The sequence below is a fragment of the Tyto alba genome, unplaced genomic scaffold (genome assembly GCF_018691265.1).
Source record: "Tyto alba isolate M040663 unplaced genomic scaffold, T.alba_DEE_v4.0 Super-Scaffold_41, whole genome shotgun sequence".
NCBI lineage: Eukaryota > Metazoa > Chordata > Aves > Strigiformes > Tytonidae > Tyto > Tyto alba.
Window position 1 is genome coordinate 15,691,044 of NW_024881317.1, and position 26,639 is coordinate 15,717,682.

At 38.5% G+C, this 26,639-nt stretch overlaps 1 protein-coding gene and 1 long non-coding RNA gene across 4 annotated transcripts in view; one reads left to right on the forward strand and one right to left on the reverse strand.

The window, feature by feature from the left end:
• Positions 1-15,358: 15,358 nt before the first annotated feature.
• On the reverse strand, positions 15,359-23,238 carry LOC116961031. Its single transcript, XR_004406731.2, has 4 exons — positions 23,155-23,238; positions 20,202-20,340; positions 16,722-16,900; positions 15,359-15,522 (listed from the first exon to the last, which is right to left on the reverse strand). It is a non-coding gene; the product is annotated as an uncharacterized LOC116961031 (long non-coding RNA).
• Positions 23,200-26,639, forward strand: part of CGNL1 (cingulin like 1) — a 60,055-nt gene continuing 56,615 nt past the window's right edge. The window contains exon 1 of one of the 3 annotated variants that reach the window (XM_032990335.2): positions 23,200-23,297. The gene's annotated coding sequence lies outside the window, so the exon portion shown is untranslated. Of the gene's footprint in view, positions 23,298-23,824; positions 23,971-24,033; positions 24,400-26,639 lie in introns of those variants that run through there. The other 2 variants (XM_032990334.2, XM_032990336.2) reach the window with 2 other exon arrangements.

Below are 26,639 nucleotides of genomic sequence, written 5' to 3' on the forward strand. Positions count from 1 at the left end.
GTAATCAAGTAATAAACATACACTGCAAGGTGAATGCCATGCAATGTTTGGTCTGTATCAGGATTCCTTTAGTAACAGATGGGCAAGAAAGCTTAGTGATTCACAGACCATGCTCAGAGTGACTACAGCACCCATGGCCACATGAAAGTTGGCAATTGATTCTAATGGAGAAAAGTTAGTAAGTTCCTCAAAGTTAAAAAATGGGATAGAAAAGAAGGGAGATCAGACAAAATGTAGTTAGTATCCTATTGTCCTTGCATTAAAGTATCTGAACAATTACTACAGCAATTTATACAAACTGTGAGGTTTATAGATACATTGTAACTCTGATTCATGAGAAGCCTTACCTTACTAGATGCTCCAGTTTAAGATTTCCAGGCATCCCATTTAATATTCTAATCCAATAATCCTAAAATCCAGCAATTAAAGAATGTTTTGACAAAGCAACCTGAGGCTTTCCTCTAATTATGCTGCACAGTTTAAACTCACTGACTGTAGATACATGCGTTTACCCGTGTAAAATATGCATGCAGTGCATCCGAATTTACTAGATTAATAGACACTTCTGAAGAATGCAGTTTATTAACAGCTTCATCCAAACTGAAACTCAATCAAGACATCTTATTGCCAAAGAAGAAAAATCTGGGAGAAGTGTTCTCTTAAACAATTCTGTTTTCTTGCTGAGAATGAACGTGATTTTATCTCTAACAGTAAGTCATAGTGGAGACAAAAAATATTTTTTTAAAAAATACAATTTAATAAGCAGTTTCTAGAAATCCCTCTCATTCTGACATGTGTTGTTTTTCTCTTTAAGCTCTGGTAGTGTTTCCTATCAGAAAGTGCAGAATCTGATGATTCAGAATGAGAGACATGAAATGTTGTTCAAGTACTGAAGCCATGGAGAGGCTGGAAACCCCAGGGATGCAGGGAATTTATATTATGTGTTGGTTAATTCAACAGTGATAACAAAAATACTTCTGTATATTCTTCCTGTGGTAGAATTATACTTTATCAAGTATAATTAACACTCTTTCCTGCTCAACACATTCCTAGACATTAAATCATTCCTTCCTTTATTGAGCTGGTTTTCTGAGAGGTATGAAAATTAACAGACATCAAACTAATCTCCAGAAAAATTCTGTCCTGATCATCAGTCTGCTTTTCTTATCTAACTGTAATGGTCCCTTGGGATTATCCTTAGGGCTGCAAAAGGGAACAAACTGTAGAACAAATTAAGAACTTCACTACTAATGGCTGAAATGGCTGATAGCTGGTATTGGTGGGTACTATCATTTCAGGCACCATATAAAATAAGAGTAGAATGAGGAAAAGGTGGGGTGAGAGGCAATTTACTAGACCTCAAATGACAGCCAGCCTATTGTCTTTCCCTCAGCTGAAGCTGCAGCTTGATGGAGACTGGTGAATGACTGGCTTTGGAGTAGTGAAAAAGTTTACACAGCAAGCCAGGGGGAAGCAAAAGCACTGCTGAACTTCTGAAGAGGAATGCAGAAAGATTTGCACCATATGATAACATGTGAGAGAAATTTGGAGTGTATAGGGTTTTCCCCAGAAGCTGGAAGAGAAATTAAATGATATTGAACCTGTTGTAGCAGAAACCCGTAACAGAACCATAGAATCATTTAGGTTGGAAAAGACCCTAAAGATCATTGAGTCCAGCTGAGCTGTCTTTTCAGAATTCTAAATTGGACTTAGGTTAAATATGAAGCCTGCACTATCACAATCTGATACAGTATGTGTCTCCAGTAAAGCACTAATTTGCTAGCAAAACAAATTACAGTATTTTCTTTGTGAGTTCTGTTGACTTTTAACCTGATAAGAGGATAAAATGTTAAAAAGCACAGAAATAGACAAGAGTGTTTTTTACAAGTGGAACTTTTATAATAGCAAGACTGTGTCTGTGTGACAGCAGGGCTTGGCTTATTTGTTGTTTATTTTGGGGATTTAGGAGGGTAATGAACAAAGCAATTACAGGAGACAAAGATATGCAGCTTTTTCGTTGTCCCAATAATCTAGGGGAATTGCATCCACTGGCTGCCTGGAGTTCATTCTTGTAATCCCTTTAATTCAGTGAGCCCTCAATTTTCCACTAGATGCAAACTGCAGTTTGCTTATTGCTTATGTCCATGCCCACATTTTTCTTTCATTTTTATGTTGAGTAGGAATCCTCCTCTGTAGTGTTTGTTTCCTTTTAGATGCATCACTCTATGACCAGACCACATCCAGCTTTTCTGATGTTGATAGCATTATTATTAAAAACAGAGTACAGTGATATTATTCAAGTGACCACACTGAATCTTTCCTCTTTTCCTAATGATATCCCAAAACTTCACTGACTTACTATTTTTGTGTTGATATTTTATACATGCTTTTCACAATCCTCTAGCCAGAAGCTAAGGGGTTGATTGTTTTTTTATCATATATGTGTTGTACTTGCTGAGAGGAAAGCCATAGCTCAGAAAAGTCTTGGCAAAACATGCTTATTAGCATCAAACTCTCATTCTAAAAAGGTGTCGCTATGCACCTGCTATTTTAATTCATATAAGGTTATTGAAATCAAAACAAAATGTCAGACTAGAAACAGAGCAGTGCTATGATCTGCTAGAAGGCATCAAAAGTAGACAGATTATGAAGTCTGAGATGGGTACTAATCTAAATGTAGACTATTCTTTCTGTGTCAAATTTTTAGGTAATATCCCCAGCAGAGATAACTGGCACTGAAGCCAACAACACTGTTTATATCAGTAAGACCTGGATCCCTTCTACCTTGCATAAAACATGAATTACTACCTTTTCTGCAGTTGTCCTGCCCACTGTGATTATCTGAAGAAGAGGCATGAAGGAAATAATTCTTACGGGAAAAAGTCAAAAAGCATTTTCCTCTTGCAAGACCCCCTTGACCACTGTTCAAAATAGCATACTGAGCTAGATGGGCTTTCAGGCTGACCCAGCACAGATGCTCTTAATTTCTTACATATTCACTATTTTCACCTGGAACAAAACCTGTTGTTTCTCTTTTGCTTCTAGTTCTGGCCAGCCAGAACTAGGGAAGCAAGTGACTGTGCTGCAGTAACTACTGAAACAATCTGCTGGGATCAAATCCCCTTATTGTGAGGCACTAAAATGGGTCCTTTCTGCCCAAATTTCCCCAGTGAGAACTTGCTAGAAGTTGGTATGCTTTGAATCTTCTCTCTGCCAGCAGGAGAATCATGCATTTTGTTAATTAAGTGGGATGTACAGTTAGCCAACTGGACACTTTACGCACTGATCAGGATTTATTCAAAGAAATACGAAGTACCTGTTGTAATTGTATCTTGTAATGCTGCTGACATCCTGCTCTGTGTCCCACAATATGAGACAGCAGTATGTATTACCTTAGCTAGGAAAGATGAAAAAAAAACCAACATTGCTTACCAACAGACATGGACCAAACTATTTCTCAGAAATCAGGTGACCCGAAACTCTGCTATAGCAACCCTAAGCCTTAGGAAAAAAGCTTGCATTAATTTTCATAATTTGAAGAGCACATGAATAAAGAATTTTAAAGGTTTGAGATGAGCATAGAAGACTTTTCAAAAGTATAGAATTATCAACCAAGCCTTGGGATTCAACAGATGCTTAATTGCAATGAAAAAATGAATGAAATATAAATGTCAAAGTACATACAGATGAATACTCCAGGAGTATCTGAAAGTACTTAGTGAAAGAACTGAACAGGTCAGATCTTCTTTCCAAGTCTAGAAATTTTTTAGTACACAGATGGTCTAGAATTTAGTGAAAACAAAAGTATCACATCGTAAGTCAGTTGTTTAACATATTCTGTGTTTATATAAACTATGGGTAGACATAGCATTACTGTAACATTGTGGTTGAGAAATCAGGCACTCAGGGGTCAGAAAATGCAGCACAGGTCAAACCACAATCATAATTCTCCCCTTTTCTTGCTTATGCATGAAAAGATGAGATTTGATGTTCTGTTGACTTATGTCCGGGGGCCTGAGTACACCAATATGATTTAATGGCCCTGACTAGCCTCACCTGAGGCCTCTACCCACACCCTTGCCCATGGGCCGGGAGGGTTTCATTTAAACTCAGCCCCAGGCCTTCAGTCCCTGTTGGAGTTATATTTTAGGTGTGCTTGTACTTGGCCATGCACCCTGCTGATCAGATCGTGAACTTCATCTCAGCTATGCCTGTTGCTGTGGTCCTCCTGCCTGATTATTCCTGGGTTGACCCTCACCTTGATGTTGGACCTACCTTGCCACTGCAAACTTGCCTGGTGTCTGGACTTTTGCTTAACCCCTGCTGCCTCCCCTGAGCCTTCCCTGCTCTCTTGCTCTAGTATTGTGGGACAGGGCCCTGGCTGATAAGGCCTCTGCCAAGCTGGCTGTAGTATCATGTTTGGCTCCTTTGGTAGGAGGCAGCTCTTGCTGTACTCTGACCACTTATACTTTATATTGCCATTTATATTTCTGAAGAATGAGAGTGTGATTTTCTTAATAACATCCTACCTTCCCCAGCAAGACTTGCTGGCTAAGCCTGCATTCAGACTTTGCAGTTATAGATCACTGGTTAAGGGGTGAAAATCAGTTATTAGAATCTTACAACTACTGCAACAGTATGATAACATAATACTAGTGAATTGTACATTAAAACAAATATCTTTAGGTAAAAAGTAACTTTCTCAAAACACTGAAGAATATTTAAGTGACATTTTGTATGAGACTTCACAAAACCATTATTATTGGCCTCATAACATTTGGCTTTTTTTTTTGTTTTCAAAAATTTCTAGAGTTCAGTTATGAAAACTTAGGTTTCTTTTAGCAAAACTAAAATTAATTATTTGGAGGCTGTTTATAAACTTGTGTCAGAAATACAAGAGTGTTCCACCTCTAACATTAATTTTATTAAGACCAACAACTGTTCCATATAAAATATCAAGAAAAAAGGCTGAAGCATTTTCAAACTGACAAAGCATTGCATGCTTCTAGTCTTAAGAGGTTTTAAAGACAGCAGGTGAAAAATTCTGGCATCTTAGAATTTGGTGGTTCCTGTTGATTTCAGGGGGACTAACACCTTACCCAGTAATTAAAACAGAGAGACCATTCTGCCATATGAAGTTTCCAGAGACAAAAAAAAACAGTCAGATGTCTCCTGGCAAGAATTACAACACACAAGAGAAACCTAACTGACAAAAGAGATACTGCTCAAAGGCATTCTCATGGACAAAGTATGTGCTTACTTTGCACAGCCAAGGAATCTTCAAGTATTTAAGAGTGGGGGTGTGTGGAAATCTTAACCTGTTGTATGTTAGTGAGGTATGGCTAGAAAGCAACCATCAGTGGCTTTGTCAGTGTGAAAGCTCAGGCCAGTACCTAAGCAGTCTCTAGTCTGTTAAAGTGCATTTGCCAGTTTGAAGATGAAGTTGCAAAGACTTTTTCAGAGTTGGAAAAATCTGAAGTCAGAAAAGATTGGGGAAAAAAAATCGGAGGGAAAAAATTGGTCTTTTGAAGTTTTATATGTAACAAAAGACCTGTATTTGTGCCTTTAAAGCAAACCTTCCTGACATTACAAATCCAAAAAAATTCACTGTGGCCAAAAGCCACATTGCATATACATCTCTTTGAGAGGAAGGGGGAGGGAGATCAGTTCACAAGCAGGAAATGGCTTCCAGGTGTCTCCCTACTCCAGCATACAACTTGATCGCTACAATCCAGTGATGCCAGGCTTAGTAGTCCCAGCTGTCTTGCTTCTTGGGGATTTGGACTAATCATGCATTATCACAGCCCTTCTCCTAGTGACAATGCATGGCTCTGGAACTGTGCTTGAACTTCTTACAGGCTGTGGGTGATTGAAAAAGCTACAGATAGCTTTCTCAATCAAGTATGAGCAAGTGGAAATAAGCAGGGTGCATATACATATGCCAATGTCTGCATATGAACTCATGCTCATGTGCATAAAAATACAAACCACAGCTGTTTCTGGAGCTGGACAACAAAATTGGCTTCTCTGCTTCTTGGTGTGTTGTGGAAGGAAGTATCTGAATGTGGCACTCTTTCCATCCCAGCACACTCTACTGCTGGTGAAGAGGAAGAAAAAGATCTGTTCCATTTGTTCTACCTCAATGTTGTCTTTTTTCTTTTTTTTTCATCCCTTCTTCCAGCTGCAGAAACACTTCCGTGTTGGGTATTATGCTCCCATTGTGCAAATACAGTAGGAATAGCTTTCTGAAGCCTTGTTCCAGCTTGTTAGTTAAGAACATAACAAAAAAGTAGTTAGCTTATGTATTTGATACAGAAAGGGAAGTTAGTTTTAAGGAATACTGTTTAAACATTCTCTTTGGGCCTTCTGCTCATAAAAAAGTTTAAACTCATGGCATTAAGCAGACAGAAAAGTGCTGCTATCTATTCTACTACATTATTTGCAACAGTATGAGACCATCTCATGACACAGTAGAAAGAGTGTCCTTTTATTCGGCAATGAAGTCACATTCCATGCTGCCTAATTTTACTGTTTTTTGGTTAACCGGAATCAATCTAATATTCAGCAGGGAATGCAACGTCTTTGGGGGAAAAGAAAATATTAAAGAAAAACAAAAGTGACTTTGTTTTGATTGAATATATGGTGCCACAAAACAGTATTTTCTTGGCTGCAGAAGAAATAGTATTTGCATTCTCAGTTGATGAAAGCTTCTCCATTGCTGTCCCAAGAGACTGTGTTCTTTGGAGGACCATTTTGAACAAAACTCTTAAGGTCTGCGTACAAGTATAAAATTTGTAGTGACTATTTTTAAAGCTGAGTGATGGTATAGCAGTTAATATAAGAAGGACATAGACCTACTCAAGTGGGGCCAGAGGAGGGCGCCACAAAGATGATAAGGGGGCTGGAGCATCTCCCTTATGAGAGAGTTGGGGTTGTTTAGCCTGGAGAAGAGAAGGCTTCGGGGACACCTTATAGAGGCCTTCCAGTACCGAAAGGGGACTACAGGAAAGCTGAGGAGAGACTCTTTATCAGGGAATGTAGTGATAGGACGAGGGGTACCAGTTTTAAACTGAAAGAGGGTAGATTCAGATTAGATCTAAGGAAGAAATTCTTCCCTGTGCGGGGGGGTGAGGCGCTGGCACAGGGTGCCCAGAGCAGCTGTGGCTGCCCCCTCCCTGGGAGGGTTCCAGGCCAGGTTGGACGGGGCTTTGAGCAACCTGGGCTGGTGGAAGGTGTCCCTGTCCATGGCAGGGGGATTGGGAACTAGGTGATCTTTAAGGTCCCTTCCAACCCAAACCATTCTATGATTCAGTTGCTTAGCCTGAAAAAGTCTGTACAGAATGACAGTTTTCTCAAGATACAGTAGTAGCTTCCCTGTGCAAGAAGATTAGTAAAGTGAGAAATTTAACTCTTACATGTAAATATTTTTTTAAAAAATAAAGCAGTCTGAACTTCAGGAATTGGCACCATATTTTCATGTCAATGCAAAAGGTAAGACTGATGGCACAACACCAATGAGCTCCACTCATACTCAGACTACGTCTGTAAGTTGTGGAATGGCAATGGTTACAAGCCTGTATTGTGGAATTTATAAATAATTCTTTAATGTGAGATATTAGATCGCATTGGATTAGACATATAAGGAATGAAGCAACCACATTCTCTTCTGTCATTATGTTTTCTGACAGTAACAAACACCCTGATCATACAATGATCCTACATCATGATATGCTGACTACACCAGCACTCTATATTGAGTTGATGATTTTGTGAAGCTCTGAGACATTTCCACACTGGAGTAGGGTCATGCTTCTGTTTTTTATTGTTCCATTAAAGCTTGTAATATTGTAACTTTTAATCTTTATTTCTCAGTGTGTGAGAAAACCTAATGAGTTTGAAGCTGTAGTCCACCAATTCTATTGTCAAATCAGAAAAACTATATGACTCTGTATATCCAAAGTTTTATTACCTACTTTTTGCCTAACTGCTTAGCTTCTTCACAGATCTGACTGTTTCAAAATTAAACATACTACTCCTGCACCATATGTTCAGATGTGTCAAAGGATAAGGGAGTTGTTTTTCAATTGGCTCACTCTCTTTTAATGAGGCAGGGGACTTGTGACCTCAGTGCATTGTGGCTGATAAATGGTAGGATGTACCCACACATACTCACAGAAAACCTGCAAACACAAATGAGTTGTGGGTAATCTCTAGCCTTTACTGGGGAAAGGCAATCTTGTGGGCAAACACTTAAGCAGAAAGCTAATGCTTAACAGTATGTGATTTTAAACTGCCAGTTCACAGGCCTGTCAACATTTATTTCCAGGTTCTCTGATCCTGTTTATTAGCTTCCTGTCTTGCTTTCATCTTAACCAAGTCACAGAAAGGTTTGATTTTCTTTTGTTAACACATATTCAATTTTTTCTTCAAATCTGCTTGCATTTCTCAAGGATCTGAACAGGTTAAAAATGTTGTTTGTGCTGATGAAGGTGAAGTATGCTCTTAAGCAAAAAGTTATGTAACTTATACAGAATAATATCACATGCTAGACCATTATGCTAGGATCTGATCAGATAAGTAAGCTTTGCCTTCATTAAAGGCTTTAATCTTGATTATACTCAGGCAGCCTCTAAACAAAAACTCTGGAGTTTTCCTCTTAAGGATCTTTCATACTCTGGTCTGGAATTTTTCAAATAACTAACACTATTTTTTGAGAAATCAAAAGCAAAAATTTTTCCCTTCTGTTTTTAAATGTAACAGGGTGATGACAGAAAAACTTCTCCATGGCTCTCAACTGGGAGTTATAAATACCCAAAAGCTAAATCCTAGTCTGGGTTGTTTTTTTAATTTAATTTTATTGTCTTTCTCCAAGATCTCTTTTCTGGAGATGTGTTTGAGCCTTAGATCTCTTGCTTGCATTGCTACAGAACTAATGAAAGTCTGAGATCTCAATCAAAGGCTTAACAAAACAATAATCCTCTATTGCCCTAAATCTTCTCAGAAACATCTCTCTCTGACAAGAACAGTCCTTAAGCTTTTACATCTTTTTCTGCTTAAAATTACTTTCTTAATTAGAAGGAATTGTTTCCTTCCCAAGTCTTTGTGCCTCAAGAACACTGTATTTATGGGAAAGCATTTCTTAGACTCTTTAGCTCCCCGCCCTTAAATACTATGGCAGTGATAACACTCTACATCTGTCAAAAATTCCAACTTCCTTTTTAAACAAACAGAAGAATTTAGTAACATTCTTCACAATCAGCCCAATTCCATTTGAAGAATGGAATCAGAAATATCAGAAAATCAGAAATAGCAGGAATAATCATGAATCACACAGATTTCATGCTTAATGTAATCACTAACTTTCAAGCACAACATTACAATCTAAAATAAATTCTCTTTCCCAAATATATTTACTTCACACACTTCCATTCTAATCCTGCCTGAATTTTTAGACACCATATTAACAGGAATTAGAATCAGAATGTGTGAATGCAGTATAGGTAGAATTAATTGAGTATTAGACATTGAGTAGGGAATGTAAAACAGATTTCCATACCAGAGGATTTGTTTAAATTTCTTTCAACTCAGCAGCTGCTCATCCTTACAGGTGATAGAGGCCCCATTTCAGGAAGGTACTTATGCAGGAATAGTATCAGTTCCTTCAAGTATCTGAGTAATTCTGCCCACCTAAATTGGACATGATCTCAGATGCCATCCTGGCTAGGCTTCAGTCATAATGAACTTACCTGCCAGCAAATTTTAGCATGATAAGTGCTGACATGGACTATGCTTATGGAAGCGGTTCCTGACAAACTGCAACATGAATTGGGAAGGTCAGGAAGAACATATTAAAGCAGATGAATTTGAGTCCAGCTGAATACAAAATAATTCATACTGAATGAGATGACTCTACTAACTAGTGTGGTTTGGAAGAGCATTGGAATGAATTTTGTTAGTGCCTTTACAAGGAAGTATGCAATGTGAAGATATAATGATGGCCATGGCTTGTGTGAGTAAGTGGTTGTTATACTACCTAGCCGGTAAGTATGACTGAACCTGATTTGACACTCTTTCTTCAGAAGTGAACAGAAATAGCTGTTCAAACAGCTGAATGTCTCTTTCTATGCCTGTGAATATCATTGTTTAAATGTGAGAGGAGTGGTTGAAGCTGGAGTAATAATCTCTCTTGCACTTACCAGTCACCCAGCTTAGGCAGGCTACCACTGACTCATGGCAAGGTCTTAAATTCTCCTCTGGAAACAGAAGTCTGTGAATGGACCATTTTTCCTCATTCAAATTCACATCTCAGTAGGGATACTGCAATCACATAAGAAGTCCAGAACTTGAGGATGATTAAAAATAATTTGGGGAGACTTTCATAGGAAAAATTTGTGAAAACTCGTGCTGCTGATCCGAGACTCTAAATAACTAAAATCATGAGGTTATGAAAAGCAATGAATATCATTACAAATGTTTTTAGTGCTGTCCTATTGAATAAGAAGACAGCATACAATATAAAAACTCAGATAATAAAATGGGGGTTTACAAAATATCTCTCTCCCTCATCTAGGTAACTAAATGCAACAGGATACTAATTAATCTAATGAAATTAAAAATATGACTAAATAGTTAAATGAATTACAGTATCTTATTATTTTCACCAGGCCAAATAAGTTTCTTTTCCAGAAAAATACTTGATTATTAGTTGGGAATAAAGTTTCTGCATGCTTTGGGCATACATCATATTTTTAAAGAAAGACAAATGTACTGGGAAATAATCTTTTTATTCTGAGGGTACTCTCCTACTTTTAACAGTGAATTACTCCTAAGATTGCCTCTGAAAATCCTTGAATGATGGCTTTACACCCTAGAATTCAAAGTTTTGTTTCCATGGCAGATGCTACTTATACCCTTCTTTTGACATCAGAAGATGGAACATAGAACAGGCTGGTTTTGCTTGCATTGTTATTGGTCAGTTTTACAAGGGAGGTATATTTCTGACTAAAGTTTGATACATATCATTAACAATGAACACAGGTGTCTATGCTCCACCGAGATCTTCTAAATGAAGGGTCACCCTAGCAGCTTGTATAATTTCACAGGTATGTAGTTGGAATATAAGAGAAAGTAGAGGAAGGGTTCATCTTTCTCATAGTCTGAGTCTGGGGCCAGAAGCTAGTGTTTTGAGAAAAGAAACGTGTGCATCTGGACAAGCAGTAGGATCAAAACAGCGAAACGCTGAACTGACTTGAAAACTAACAAAATCTGTGAAACAGATCTGGTCTTCTGAAGAGTCAGTGCAGACCAGCAGAAATGACAGAGCAGGGAGGCCATGCTGAAAACTCCAAGTGCAAACTGACTGCATCAGCAGCAGTCATGGCAATGGGAAAACTCTCTGGATTTACAACAAATAAGCTGATCGGGCAAAATAAACTCAGCTGCTTCACAGGTCCACATGCAAACTTGGAGGAAGCTGAAATGCACAGCAGAGCCAGCTGGCTGTTCCTGAGGGTGGGCCCGCTGCCAGGCAGCTGTGACAGGGGGAGCCAGACTCAGTAGCCACCCCTTGATGACCTGGGCTACCCTGGGATTGACTGATATCCTTTATTGGGAAGAGAGAAGTTGAATACACTTTGTGCAAATAGCCATAGATTTTGTTAATCATTATTTAAAGATACCTATACAGCCAGTGTCCCATGGTCTGTTGCTTGTATTCCAAAATAATAATCAGCAGAACTTCTCAGTAAGAACACAAGGAAAGTTTTAATTCATTTTTCCCCCAGAGGGAAGTTGGAAATGAAACTTTAAGCAAGAGCTTTGAGACATGGTTATCTTGCCAAAAAGAATTGCAGATAGAGACTGGTCTTTGCTGCTAATTTAGAAATTTAGGTTTTGAGCCTCTGCTGTGATTTTTTTTTTTTTTTTAATTTTCTAATGTCATTGATTATTTTCTAAACATTTAATGCCTTCCTCCATTAATTCTCTAGCTTCACATATGGAAAAGTGCATGCCTGGACCTGGCTGGTCATACTTTAAGGACATGTTTGAAAGACAGGCTAACATTCGTTCTGATCACAAAAGAAGGCTGACAGAGCCACTGCATAAGCACAGGTCAGCACATTTGCAAAATGAGATATTTGTCTTTCTACAAAGATTAGGTGTATCTCTTCAGTGAAGTGTTAGAAGACACATAAGTGCAAACACTGCCAGCTGCCCCTGCTATTGCAACAAAACTAAACAAATATTTTCATTGCACTCTGAAAAAGAAACATCACCCACTCACCTACCTCATGTTTTGTTATAGGGTGTTAAAAAACAGGCAAGCACAAAAAATATGTTAGGATGCCATCTCTCCTCACATTCCTGATTTCAGAAAGGAAAAGATGAGTGTTTCCATATATTGTTTTTTCGCTCTATTGAAAAGAATTAAAATAATTTTCAGTATCCAGAGTGCCTGCACCTGGGGCCTAAATGAAGGGAAGTAGGTAAATAGTTCCAAGTAATTAATGTAATGGCTCAGAGGGGCCACAGAAGGAAAGGGGAGTTTCTCCAGTTTAGATGTTTGCATTCATGCTTTGCTTAAAGCAAAACAAGCTATCTGTCTTCTGGTTTGCATTTTCCCAATGAAAGCTTCCATTTGTCTTATTGTCATACCAACATGTGCATCGTTTACAGCTTTCACTGCTGAAATATGCAAGTACTGTACAATGCAAGATTTTTTTCCGAGCTTTTAAGATTTTTTAGAATTGTAGAATGTGTTTTAAAAAGTGAATCAGTAAAGGTGGATTCAATTTAGAATGCATTGGGTAATTTTTGTACGTGGCTACAGGTTAGAGGTTTTGGTACTGTCATGCTTTGCTGCCTAGTGCAATCTCCAGCCCAGAATGAAGTACACGGACTCTTTCCACACTTGGGTGAAAGAGGGTCCACCACAGAAACGGCCAAAGTTGATAGGTTACACCCAGACTGACCATTACTAAAGACTAAAGGGTGATGGGTCTTGAGTTCCATCTGTTTCTGACATTCTGGTCCTTTAATGTGAGCTGTAGAAACATGAACATCTCCAAAATACATTTCCGAACTCACCTAGGATTTGGAAGTTATGCCAGTGTTTTCTTACAAAATAGGGGAGGAAAAGTATTATCTGTTTTATCTAATAGCTCACTGAATAGAGGATTAGTGATCAGAGGAAGTCTGTGTTCAAGTCTTGGCTCTTATCATGGGTATTAAATTTGCTTTTCTAATTTTGCATTTTAAGAACCTCAATATAAGGGATGCTTAGGTGAGACACTTTCAGTTTCTCCTATGGAAATGAAAACACTGCACATCAGAAATACTGTGATAGAAAGAGAATTAAGCATGCCTATTTATCTTTAGTGTACTCATGAAGGTTGAGGATGACTTAGGTTTTCGTTTGTTCAAATTACTACTTAATACTAAATCTTGAGAAGGAAAGCCGTATGAGACAAACACCTTGTCTTTGACCTATCTTGTGTTCCTGTTACATGACTCACATCAGAAATATTTCCACCATTGGAGCTCAGGCAGTATCATTTCTTCTATTGAAGAGATGTGCCTGATGTGTGGGGATAGTTAATTTTGCCAGCCCTCACAAAGAGAGAATTTCATTTGACTATTCACATGGCAAGCCTGCAGTCACAGCCCTAGGTAACATGAAGTCCCCTTAGTATCATACAGTGTACAAACACATTAAGAGACATGCCCTAACCTGCAAGCTGATAGAGTGATGAATTTGATGCAGAAACTGGAGATTGAAACAGACCAAATTCATCTCATTAGAAGCCAGCAAACATCTGTTAAGCTTGGACTATGCTTAAAAGGTTTCCTAGTGTAGTGATCTTGGCAGGCTCCCTAGAATAGATGCTGCTGAAGTTAGCCAAAAAAGCTCAGAGGGCTTCCCCAGACAGAACAAGCTGCACTGACTTCTATGCTCTAAACTGGGCCTACAGTAGAGCTGTTACAAAAGTGCAATGAAGAGTCACAGCCACTGTGACACTCTAATATATAATAAATATGTTCTGTAGACCTGATCTGAAATAGGGTTAATCTTATATGATGTCTGGATCTCAAATGAGTGACCACTGGTGAAAGTTTTATTATCTGAGTTTATGTCTAAGAGTACCTTCTCAGGATAAGTATGCAAATCCAGTATAAAAAGCAAAGTAATTGTCGTTAGGAAAAGTTAGATTGGGAGAATTGTGCTTCTGCAGCATGTGTTTCATTAACCCCCCAGTGCAACAACCTATTCAAGAGAAAGTGTAGTTTTGCTGTTGTAAGTATATGTTATGGTATAGGCTTTTTTGACAGAGTCATGTCAAAGATCACACCTCATCACATCCAGGACCGACAGAGCACTGCTGGCATAAGCCCGTAGCCTAGTCATGATCTCACAGGAAAGATCCTGACCTCATAAACGTTAACTCTCCTCACACTGCTCTAAAATGAGCTTATTGCGGTTCTGATTAAAATAAAATTCTTATTCTTCTGAGGTTTATAGACTCTACCATCTATGGAAAGAGGTAACATTTTTAAAGCATACAGAATTAACTCAATTTATTGGATGTATGGAGGGGAACACATAACTTTATGTTAAAAATTATACATATGTTGTATGGTTGAGGGAAAAATACAGCAGGACAAAGTTTGATTTAGTCTAATGTATCTAGAATTTTTCCCCCCTGCTAATTTAGTTAGAGAAGTATAAAAAACAGATCGCTTGGGAGTACGGTGGAGCAATCAACCAAACTACAGACAAACCAAATTAAAATAATGTTAAATCCTGATGAACAGAATTCCAAATAGCACAATGTAAGAGCATCAACTTCATTTAACTAAAGATTTTTTGCAAATATTTAAATTACTTTGGAACAATAAGCTCTTATCCAACTCTCAATAACCTTGCAAATAAAAATACATTCTATTTAGTATTTCTTTCCACTTGTTTTAGATAGCATCAATAGTTTTCTCAGAAGATACTATCACTGTTTGTCAGAAACATACTTGCAAAAATAAAACAAATCCAGAAAAGTTTCCAGGGATGTATTTGGATACAAATAGGGATAGTGACTCTTGCCCATATCCAAAATAAAACACACTAGCTGTACAACAACTTTCTTTGCTAAATATAAACATCCTAACATTCATAAGCTTCACATAAAAAGAAACTGATTGCCATATATTACTACCATCACCAGTATTTTAAGAGCACCCTCTACAGTTACAAAACACTATCTAACCAGGAAAAGCTTTCTACCTAAAGAAAATAGTACTAACTGAAAACTGGAGCATCAGTTGACTTTATCAGCATGGTGTCAAATCTATATAAACATACCTCTGTGAGTGCTTTAAGCCCCAGTAAAGATGAGCAGACTTCGCATGAGTGCCAAAGACAGAACCCGTTTCATCACTGAAGCCTCTATATTTGAGGATTTAAAATACCTTAAGTATTCTGGGCTGACTCATAATTAGGCTGTAAACTTCTCTTAAGACAACAGATGGAATCTGAAATGGAAACCCATACAAGACAGTGTTTGATATTTTCAAAAGAAAGCAAGGAATAACCATAGTAAAGGCCAAGATGAACTAGTTCCCCTGAGTTTGTTTCATTTGTTTGTTTGTTCTTGGTTTTAGTTCTCAGAATACATTTTGTAAGAGTTGTGCAAAACAAGTCCTAAGTTCACAAGTGGAACTGAAAATTTTTAAAAATTTAATTCTCCATTAAATGCTTATTATATGCATGTATATTCTATTGCATAAACATTTATGTCATGCTTGATTTTGGGTTTTGGTTAGCAGTTCCCATAAAGCACACAATTCCTTCCTAGAGCCTCAAAGTGAGGAGAGACAGGGTAGTGTCCCTCTGAGATCTTAATCCACTACTTCCTTTCAGCAACCTCTCAATTTCATGCAGACTCTTCTACTGGCTCCTGACATGGTGAATCTCACACTGTGGTAATATAATTTGTTGTTATTGCAGTGTAACTTTCTTTATAGGTTAAAAGTCTTTCTTTTGTTGTTCACTTACTTTTTAAAATACATATTGGATATATTTTTTCAGTTAGGAGACAGTTGACTTTATTCTGCTATGGTTTCCACCCTTCCAAATGAGTAAAAAAAGTTGCATGTCTATTTTCTACCTTTTTTTTTTTTTTTACCCTTTGAAAAAGGAAAATCAAAGGATTTCCATATCGCTCATTCATTTTCCCTTTCTTTCCCCTGCTTCGGTCTCCAAGTGCGATGTTCAGCCCTAAACAGTTTTCCATGTTTCATTTTGAATAACTGTTTATGTCATACTTAAATCAGCAGGATTGAAGAAGGGATTTTAAGTTAAGCACATGTTTAAGCAGTTTTCTACATCAGTCCTGACAAAACAAACCTATAAATGTTGGAAATTCCAGTTCACTAAAACCTGCCTTTCTGGGTCTTGCTTAAATTTGAAAAGATACAAATATTTTTTTAAGTCTTCAGAGCATCAGTAGTTAAGATACTGCAGGTGAATTGGGAGCAATGCTTTACCTTTAAAGCAGGAAGATCAGTATCTTTGTAAGTCAATCCTTAAAGTTTCTTATACAGGACATTACTGAAGTGTTTATATCTCTTCTAAAATATTGTTTCACAAAACTATTTAAATTATATTACCTCACCTGATTAAGAAAAGTGGCTAGAGATAAAAGCAATCTTAAGAATAGTAAACGTAATACTTTTTTTCCTGGTCTTTAGTTCCAAGCTACTCAGCTGCAGGTCTGTCACAGGAGCAGAACGGTTGCAATAACTGTAGCCACCAGGTGGTGCGATTGCACAACAGCAAAAAGGGATGCTGGCCAACACACCAAAACTACCTTAGAGGATCCTGCTTTAGACTTTAGATATCCATGCATGCCTGTAAGAAAAAAAGAGATAATTTTTACACGGGATAGTGATGATTTTATCTCTGTTCAAAAAGTTACCTGGGTCTAAACCCAACAATATATTTAACATTTTACCTCTCTGTTGAAATAATTTGATTTCAGTGGCAATTAGGAGCCTAAATTCTTTACTGGATATTGGCCTTAGTTCTCATCACAGACACAAACACATTTTTAAGAAAACTGCATATAAGATATAATGTCTGCAAATCTTCATGTGACTAAAAGGATTAATTGATACATTAAACTAAATGCAACTTTGTCCTGCTATATTTTTAATAAACAGTACATTTTAAACATTAAAATATTAATTTTGTTCTTATGTGCTGTCCTCCTTGGTACACTAGATACGTGTTAAATTGCCTGCATACCCTAGGGCAAGGTAATCTTAAAGATAAAACAAGATTTGAAATTAATATTTCAGAGACAGAATACATTCTGTGTCCAGGACATAATCTTTGGATGCCAATCTTAAGAATTTAGACCTTAATTTTGCAAATATTTATGTTAGGTTAAACTTTAAATACATTTAAAAAGCTTCATTTGCTTAACATTACACATTTGCATGTTATTTCAGAATTGTTAAATTACTCAGGAAGTCTCTGCATTATCTTGCCATGATACCTGTTTTTGGTTTCAGCACAGCACATTCTGTGTTCATTTTTGGGATTAAATCTTTTGTCTACTTAGATTGCAAAGCATTTTTTGGTATGGATCTATATCTGCATGGAGCTCTACAACGCATTGTACAAAGTCCCAATGCTGAGTCTGTTATTATAAAATAAGTAAGAGCAGTAGTTCTTAAGAGCTACATGCATAAAGAGTATATGAGCCATTTAATTTACCACTATTACTATTTCTGTGATAAATTAATCAATGTTTACATTTGCAATGACTGAAATAATGTGCCCTTTAAGCTTTCTTCAAATAAATACATTGACAATGCCAACAGATTACTAACTTTACATATTTGTGCAAAACAGAGACTTTGTCATTGCTACTCCCAAAACCCCAGTTTGTTCCTGCAGTGTGGGCACAGCTGAATCCTAGCAGGCTGGTCTTGACCAAGAGGAGCTACACAGACCACAGCAGAGCAGGTAACAGTTACAGTGATTTCTGGAACGTTAATGTAGATGCACTTGGTAGCACCCAGGATTTCTGCAGGCTCATCTTGGAAAAACTTCTTTTGTCACTGCTAGGATTACTTGAGTAAGGCTAGTGGGAGCAAGACTGTGTCATTAAGGTGAAGAAATAAATGTGGATATAGCCAAAAGCTGTCCAAGGAGAAGAATGGGAGGTCAGAAAGGCTTGTGGTGGCCAAATATAGAACAGTGTCCAAAATCTTTAACTGAAGTTCATATCAGTAGTAATTATTCACTTAATTACTAGACTATACGTTATTTGTTGAATTAATGTTGAAGCTATCTTACTATGTGTGATCAAACTTTGTGTTTTATTTTCTCAACAGCTTTTAAAGTCAATGGTATCTTCATTTCACCTTGCACCTTTGAATGTTGTATTTCACTCTTGATTTCTATGTACATAAGTAAGATTAATAATTGTACATTCTTATATTCAGTAGGAAGAGTATTTGTAAACTTGAGCTAACTAAAATGAAATTAAATTATACAGAAGACAAATTATAGTTTGAATCTTCATCTCCTAATTTTTTTTCCTTACCATGGACTAGCTAACATAAAATAGAAACAGGTATTTTCCCCTGTTGAAGACATCTGAAAATATTAATCTTGTTCTACAATTTCAACTGTCATTTTATAAATTTTATTTACCACATCTTATTCTCCTGCAATGTAAATAAGTTCTTGAATAGCTACCCTAATGGCTGGGATTGTTCAGAGTTTTTTAGAATATTGTTACATACCTCTCCACATTGCATGCTTGGGTTAGAGACAGAGGGAACCCAGTGCTCTGGGCTGCATCAGCAGTACCCTGTGTGTTTGACAGCTGTATATGGGAGATTTGAGAAATGGGAGAACAAGACATGACAAATGAAAAAGACAGGGTCTACCCTCAAAAAGAAAAAGCAGAGAGAAGGAAAGGAAGAAAAGGAAGGAAAGGAAGGAAGGCCACTATGAAAAGAGGGGAAAAAATAAGAAATGAGGAAAATGAAGGGCGTCCCTTTCTGGTTAGTTATCTTTCAAGGTAAAAACAGAGGTCATATATTAAAAAAGCATCTGGTAAGAGTGTAAAATTAAATTTCTTCAAATAACCCAAATCCTCCTCTGAAAGTAAATTTACACCACAGTAGATTTTATCTTTAAAATAGAATTGTTCCTTGGTGTTCTGTGATAGCCAAAGTGGCCTGATTTTTATAAAAGGGTACCTTCTCATGCTCATATAGCAAAAAAGTGCTTTGTTAAGCTTGTTAAAATGGTTGCAATACAGATACAATTTTACAGATAAAATTTTAGAATCAACTCTGTAAACATTCTGTTTAGGATAAAATGTTTTGAGAATACAAGTCAGTGAAAATAACAGTAGATACTAGAACAAAGACCTGAATTTTGAAGAATGTGTTTTTTGAAATAAGAAATAGATAAAAATGTCTATTTGATACCTTACTGGATACAGAAATAACTGGGATAATTTTGTTATTTCTTAAGCAACAGACACCTAGTCTTTTCTAATAATTTGAGAACATTTGCAATATCTATTGTAAAAGATGAGTCAGAAGCAATGTTTCAAAGTAATGTGAGAAAGGCTCTTTTTTTTTCCCTTTCCACTGTGACTCCTGCAAGGAAATCAGAGGACTATAATAAAGTATCAAAATTCAGTTCGATGTGTAGTTGAATATAGAGAGAGAAACGTGTCTTGCTAAGAGCCAAGCACAGCACTATTAAACCAAGCTTTCAATACAGTCTGGCTCAATGCAAAAGGAGATACGGATTTAGGGAGTGCTATTCAGTACCCGAGGTATGCTGGAGTAGCTAGCAGCTGGAATTAATCTTCAGCACAAGCTGTTAGGGCATTACTGTTTGTTTTTGCTTTAGCTGCATACTCCATTTTGTATTGTATTTCACAACTGCCTGATAATATGCTGCCTGGACAGAGAGACATTAATCATAGTGTCCAGCCTGTTTTGTAAACAAGGACCAAAGCCTTCATTTAAAGTAGAGGAAGAGAAAAGTAAGTGGATGAAGGGTGGGAAAGGAAATGGTAGCCTGCACTGAGAGGATATTCTGTGTATGACCTAACTCTTCAGTGCAATTTTAGCTTATTGCTGTGTCTGTATATATTCCTTCAAAAAATTCTTACCTCATTGGACAACCTTGTACTTTTGCAGTAGTCTGGCTGGACTATGGCTCTTAGTGAACAAAGCTTTAATGTCTGTAGCATTATTACACCAAGTACTTCTAAAACTCATGTTCAGTATATGCCAAAGATCTGTAAGAAACTGTTTGACAAAACATTTGATTTAAACTACAGTTTTAATGAAAATGTCAAAGTTCAAATTAAACTTCCCTCAAAGGCTCAAGGAATATAGGATAGAGCTTTGAATCAAAATCCAGTCAAAGCTCTCCTTTTCGGTCTGGGATGCTCACAGTATGAGTTTTAGCAATTGTGCTGGTCCCACCTTCTTTGCTCTCTCCTTTTTTTTTTTTTTTTTTGTCTTCAATCCAAAAAAATAAAGAAAAAAAAATGGCTTGGCCTAATTATCATATGAAACATTTTTTTCTGAAACTTAGTACAGAACAAGAGAACAGTTTTCTAAGCAGTTTAATGCTGAACATGCCAGATATCAATTGAATTGTCTCCTGAGCTGTTACCTGATAGGTAATACATCATGGAAAAACAATAATTATAGACTATATAATAATACCTAGTAACCATCATAGCCTGTTTAAGCAAGAAATGAATGTTTTTTTCTAAATACAATGGAAATGTATTATTGTATAATATCATTAACACCTGTTCTAATTAACCTCTAACAATCATCTGAAAATTATGTGTATACACTTCTTTAACAATAATCTGAAAATTTTATGTGCATACACTCCTTTAATGAAGCATTTTGTTTTCTATTAAGTTCAATTCCTACACACATTACAAAACTACAATGCGAGGCCAAACAGTCAGCATATTTCTTTACACTTTAATTGTAATAAAATACAGCCATATACACGTGTGTCTGTGAGTTGAACTGAAAACTTTGCCACATAGCTCATGTAACTCTGAGGAAAAGAAAAAGAAAAAAGTTTATTTACTTTGTTTCTTTCCCATTCCTTGTTTCTCAGTTTTACCAGTTCCAGAAGGTGGGGGATGAACTTAGTGTGTTTTCTGAAAACTACAGTGAAAGGAGCTAAGCAAACTATATAAATCTTTTACTTAAACATCTCCAAGATTAGTCATGGATCTCTGATTATGTGAAAAAATGTATATGAAAAGAAAATGGCAAAGTATGTAAAATATCAACACGGCAACACAAGTTTAGGCTGTTCTGCCTCATGAGCATTTTTCTGACAAGTCAACTTCATACCAAGGGCAGAAAAATCTCTACATCTATGGCTTTCCTCTCAACAATCATTTTGAGGGAGAATTAATTTAGTTCATTATGTAGAGGTGTATTTTTCCACAGCACAAGTCTATATAGCCCCTGCCACACCTAATATATCCACCCTTTCATCAAATGAGAAGTTAGATGTCTGCAAACACCTCACTAGCTGCTTCTTGAGAACAGTTTATAATTTGTCCAGTTCCCACAGTTTACAGTTCTTCCTACTGATTAACCATCAGTATAGTATTTTATCACAAGCTATTACTGTCAGTCACTACTTCTCTGTCTCCCTGTTTTGCTTTTGACTGTTTCTTGCAGCTATCAATACATCCTTATGAAACATTGACTTGGAATACTACCGAGATACATGTCTTTTCAAATTCTCAGAATGCATTTAATTTTCTGATGTTTTGTAGATTTGTGTGAACTCGTTTTTTTTGTTTGTTTTTTTTCTCCCCCAAGCACAGAACCTAAAACTGGATATAGTGCCCCAGAAGTGCCAGTATTGATGTTGTACTGGGAACAGTTACTTTTCTGGTTCAACCTCTTTTGTTTTATACATCCTAATTAAGACAGGGGCATTCTCCACAGAAATTCCATACAATTATATACAATTCAATTCCATGCACTAGTGTTTGCTAACTAGCCTTGTTTTGACAGTAGGTAGCAGAGCAGCTGATAGAAATTTGAGCAGTGATCTCTAGCACAGCTGGATTTGAAAAGAGGATGCAGCCTATCCATACTCCTGTAGAACAACTCTGTAAGTGGCTTTCATGGCTTATATATTGATTTTTTTCTGTGTTTTAGACATGGATCTATCATATTTTTTTTTCCCCTGTATATTCACTGTAACCTTTCTTTCTGACAATGCTGCTTGTTTCAGGTGGTTCAAATCTTGAGGACAAATTTCTGAGGGTGGAAGAAATTAACTGAGGCCTGATTCTTGTGGTTATAGCCACTCTATTTTTTTTTGTATGACACTTATAAACCACAAGTCCTTAGTACCTAGCTTTCCTTTGCACATGGATCAGGGGATAGAGACATGCTGCAGGATAGCAGTACTTCAGTTCTCACTATATATGTAGAACATTCTGGAAATCTGCAAGCGCTCTGTTGTGGTATTTCCAGTCTAGCTGAAGACCTTGCGAAAACTATCCAAAACGCTGAAGATGTGTGCCCAGAGGTGCTCGTGATACTGTTCTCCGAGCAGTACAGGCACACTGCCCTGTTTGCTCCAGACTGCATGCCGTGGCCCAGCTCCTCACTCCTTCCCTCTCTACCTCTACCACACGTCCAAAACCGCGCCTGCCCTGCCCTGCCCTTGTGCTGCCTCAGCTCTTCCCCGTCGCAGCAGGAGCTTCGCCAGCCTCCTCCACACACCGACGGGCCGCACTCGCGAGGGAAAACAAGCCTGACTGTCAAGCAGCATCGGGCTGACAGTACCTGGGCCCGGGGCTGGGTTTCTTTTGCAGAGGATTGTTTTATCCAACCCACTTTTGCCCTGGCACCGTTTCCCGCGGCCTGAACAAAAGAGGAGTTGGGTGATTTTCCCCTCTGTTTACGGTTTATAGGCGTCTGCCGGCGGGGGGGGGCGCAGCTCCAGACTGAGGAGCCGCCGCGCGCCGCGCTCCCCCTCAGGAAGGCCAACGGCCGCGGGCGGGGCTGGGACAGGCGGGAAACTGCCGCGCGCGCGCAAGGAAGCCCCTCGCTCACCTGAGGGAGCGCCCCCCCACCCCCTCCTGCCTGGCTCCTCCCCGTCAGGGCCCGCTGGAGGGGGCGGGCGGTCCGCGCTCAGCTCTGGCGGCGGAACGAAGTTGACGGAGATCCCTCTCAGCGGGCGAGGCGGCTCGGGACGGGTGAGGAGAGCGGCGGCGGCGGCCGCTTGCGACGGGAGGTCTGGGAGCTGAGGCGGCGGGGGCGGGGAGGAAGCACCGCGTCGCCCACTCTTCCCTGCCGAGATGGCCGGGGCCGGGCGGGGCACAGGGCTGTGGCGCGACCTGAGCGGAGCGTGGTGGGCGTCGGGGACGTCGCCGTGTGCTGCCGCCCGAGGCGGGACGCCGCGGCTGTGGAGGTGGTTCCCAGCGTTGAGTCGCCGTGGGTCGCTGACTTTTCTCCCTCATTTCCCTTCGTTAAACACGTTCCTTTCCAAAGGCCGAGCACGCCGAGTTCTCCCGGGCGTGGGGAGAGAAGAGCACGGGTCGCCCTGCACGACCAGCTGGTAACGCGCGGGGAGGCTGGCGGAGCGCCGGCCGTGCCGGGACAGGCCTTGCCCCGAGCACTCCCAAGGGCTGCGCTGGAGAGTGGCCGCGGTGCCGCCCCTGGGGCGGGCGTGCTGAGCGGCGGCGAGGGGAGAGGGAGTTGCCGGGGGAAAAAAGAAGACTCCGATAAGACCTGAATATTGTTCGGTTTTCTCTCGTGGCTGTAAAGAACGGGGGTCTTCTCCCCGCGTGCGTGTACTGGCCGGGGCTTTCCCGGCGCGGTGGTGGCCGCGCCTCGGCTGGAGGTGTTGCTGCCGGCCTCTGCTTTCAGGTGAACTCGCGGTGTCCGAGCTGGGGGGGAGCCCCGGGGGGGGCGGGCCGGGGGTCGCCCAGATGGCGGTGCGTCGGGAGCGTCGCAGCCGGCTGCCCGCACGCATTCCTCCGGGGATTCTTGGCATTCCTGAGCTGAGGGCATTCTGACTTCTTCAGCTCCCTTTTATTCTGCGAATTAGCGTGTTTTTGCGAAAGGGTGTGTCTGCATTGTGTGTGTTCTTTTTCATGGGAAAAGCTTCAGCCATTTATTCATCTTCCCAATTATCTTTGCATCTGATATAATTTATATCCCTTCCATATGATGACAACTTAATGGCGAGATCAGTGCTGCGATAAAAATTCTGTGGTGATCTTGGATTAGCATCTGCAGTTGACAGAAGAATAGTTGTTACAGCTTTTATCTTTCTCCTGTTTTTCTTTTTATCATGTAAGTATTTTTAAAAAATCACTGCAGTGTAGCTTGACTCAAAGTAGAAATAGTGGAAACCTATCCTTGAAAGTTGTTTTATTTATCTGAACGTCTACACTGTATTTAACTTGAGTGCACTCATATAAGATGAATCCTGTAGATAAATCAGAAGCCCTGTAGGATATAATGATTTACTGTATGAATTTGTTAGATTCAGCGTCTGATGCTTATTCTGACAACTAAATGTCACATGTCTTATAGTTAAGGATCTCCTTATAGAGCTGGTTTTAACAGAACTTTAAAACTATTATAAACATATAATTAAAATGGCAAAACCAAACCCACTGATTACTTTTTTTAAGGTGCTTTGTAAGAACTTGAGTAGCAATTATATTTTCTAGAAATATCATTGTCATTGAATTGTCTCATTTTTTTCTCATATTAGACCCAGAATAAATTTGCTTATGCTCTCAGTGTGTAGTAAGCCAGATGTGGTTACTGCTGCTTAATGATAAAAGTATACTGAGTTGCTATAAGCTTTTCTTTTTTTTTTAATTAGAGTGTTAATTTGAACTCAGGTCTTCTTTTTTGGGAAAAGATTATAAATGGAAATGAAAACTTTTCATACAGTATTGGAATGTACCATTAGTAGTGTAGTAAGCAGCATGTTTTACAAAGGAGATGAAGTTTGTCATGTTATGAAAAGCAATTATACTGCTTTTTATTGTATGTTATTCTTTTTGAGACCTAGCTGTGCTTTTTAAACAGAAAACTCTGTAATATTAGAAAGCACTATTTCCAATTTTCAATAAAAATTCTCTGAGGTTATCAAGATAATCATTCACATAAGAGACAGTAATTGTTAGGGGAAGATTTTTTCAGTTTAATATTCAGATATATTTTTTCTAAAAAATTGATAGGAACTAAACAAAAAAAATGCAGTGCTCAAAATGAAGTATCTTACAAAGGGACTGATATTTTTACATGCGTTTATTTACAATTTAGGGCTGTGCTTGAAAGATACTAGACATTGGGAAAGAAGGATTCCTGGTTGGCTTACATACACCTTGAATTGCAATACATATTAACTGTGTCTAAATCCTACTTCAGTGCAAATACACATTAGAAAGGATTATTTTAGCAAATATCAGTAATGTTATGACAGTAATGAAATGGGAGAGCTTATCATCACTAACCTCTTTGGTCACATATTTTGTGGTGATATTCCAAGCCTGCATTCTCCATGGATGTATCTCACTACTGTGTTTATTCTCAGTATCTGACTTAGTTGAGTTTTGTTTTTAAATCTAATAAATGGGTTGACTGCTTAGGCTGCCTGATTTGCCTCCAAGCAATCCATCTTATTTCAGTTTCTGTTAATTGCATTATTAGATCTCACTGTCACTAATAAAATGTCTGAGAATGCACTTAGTTTCCCTGCCAGGGTATATATGGGGGATGTGTAATTTAATTCACTGCAGAAATGGGCTGTGGTGTATCCTGTGTAAGGAATTTTACCTCAGTAAAAGGGTGACGAAGCTGAAAAAAAGAATTGGTGACAGTTCCTCTTTCTGGTTTACCTTGTGTAATAGGAAGTTGATCTTTCTGGGAGTATTGGCAAAACTGGTTTGTCTAGGCTCTGCAATGTCATCTGAAATGTGTAGGTGAAATGGCATGACCTCAAACTTGAATTTTTAAATCTTCTATCATGGAGAAATGAAAGATGAACATATGTGCAAGGATTTTATTCAGTCTTGACCATAGTGGGCAGGTTATTATTTAAAAGTAGCTACTTAAGTATTTTGAGGCCAAATAATTCTGCTGATGTCAGAAATTAAACAAAAGTAGACCAGAACAGTTTCATTCTACAGCCTGCAGTTTTACCATTTTTACATCCTGAAGTTATAATCATAGTGATGATGAAGACGTTGTTGTTATCTGGCCTTATTACTATGTGGATAACCCGAAAATGTGTGTATTAATATCAAGCACGTGAGCCTGATTATGCAAAGCAATGTTTAGCCTTTGGCAGTATCTGCCTGTGTTGACAGAGGGGAACTAGCAAGAATCTGGTCAAGATCACTGATGCTAATAGATTTCTGAGAAATGGCAATGAACACTAAAATAATGGGCCATTTTCCCCACTTCTGCACCATCTGTGCAGCTCTGAATGGCGGCAGAAATGATGGAGCTACCTACTGCCCATGTATTCAGATAAAGCAGGCTCAAGAAATTTGTGCTGCTTCTTTCTTCTGTCT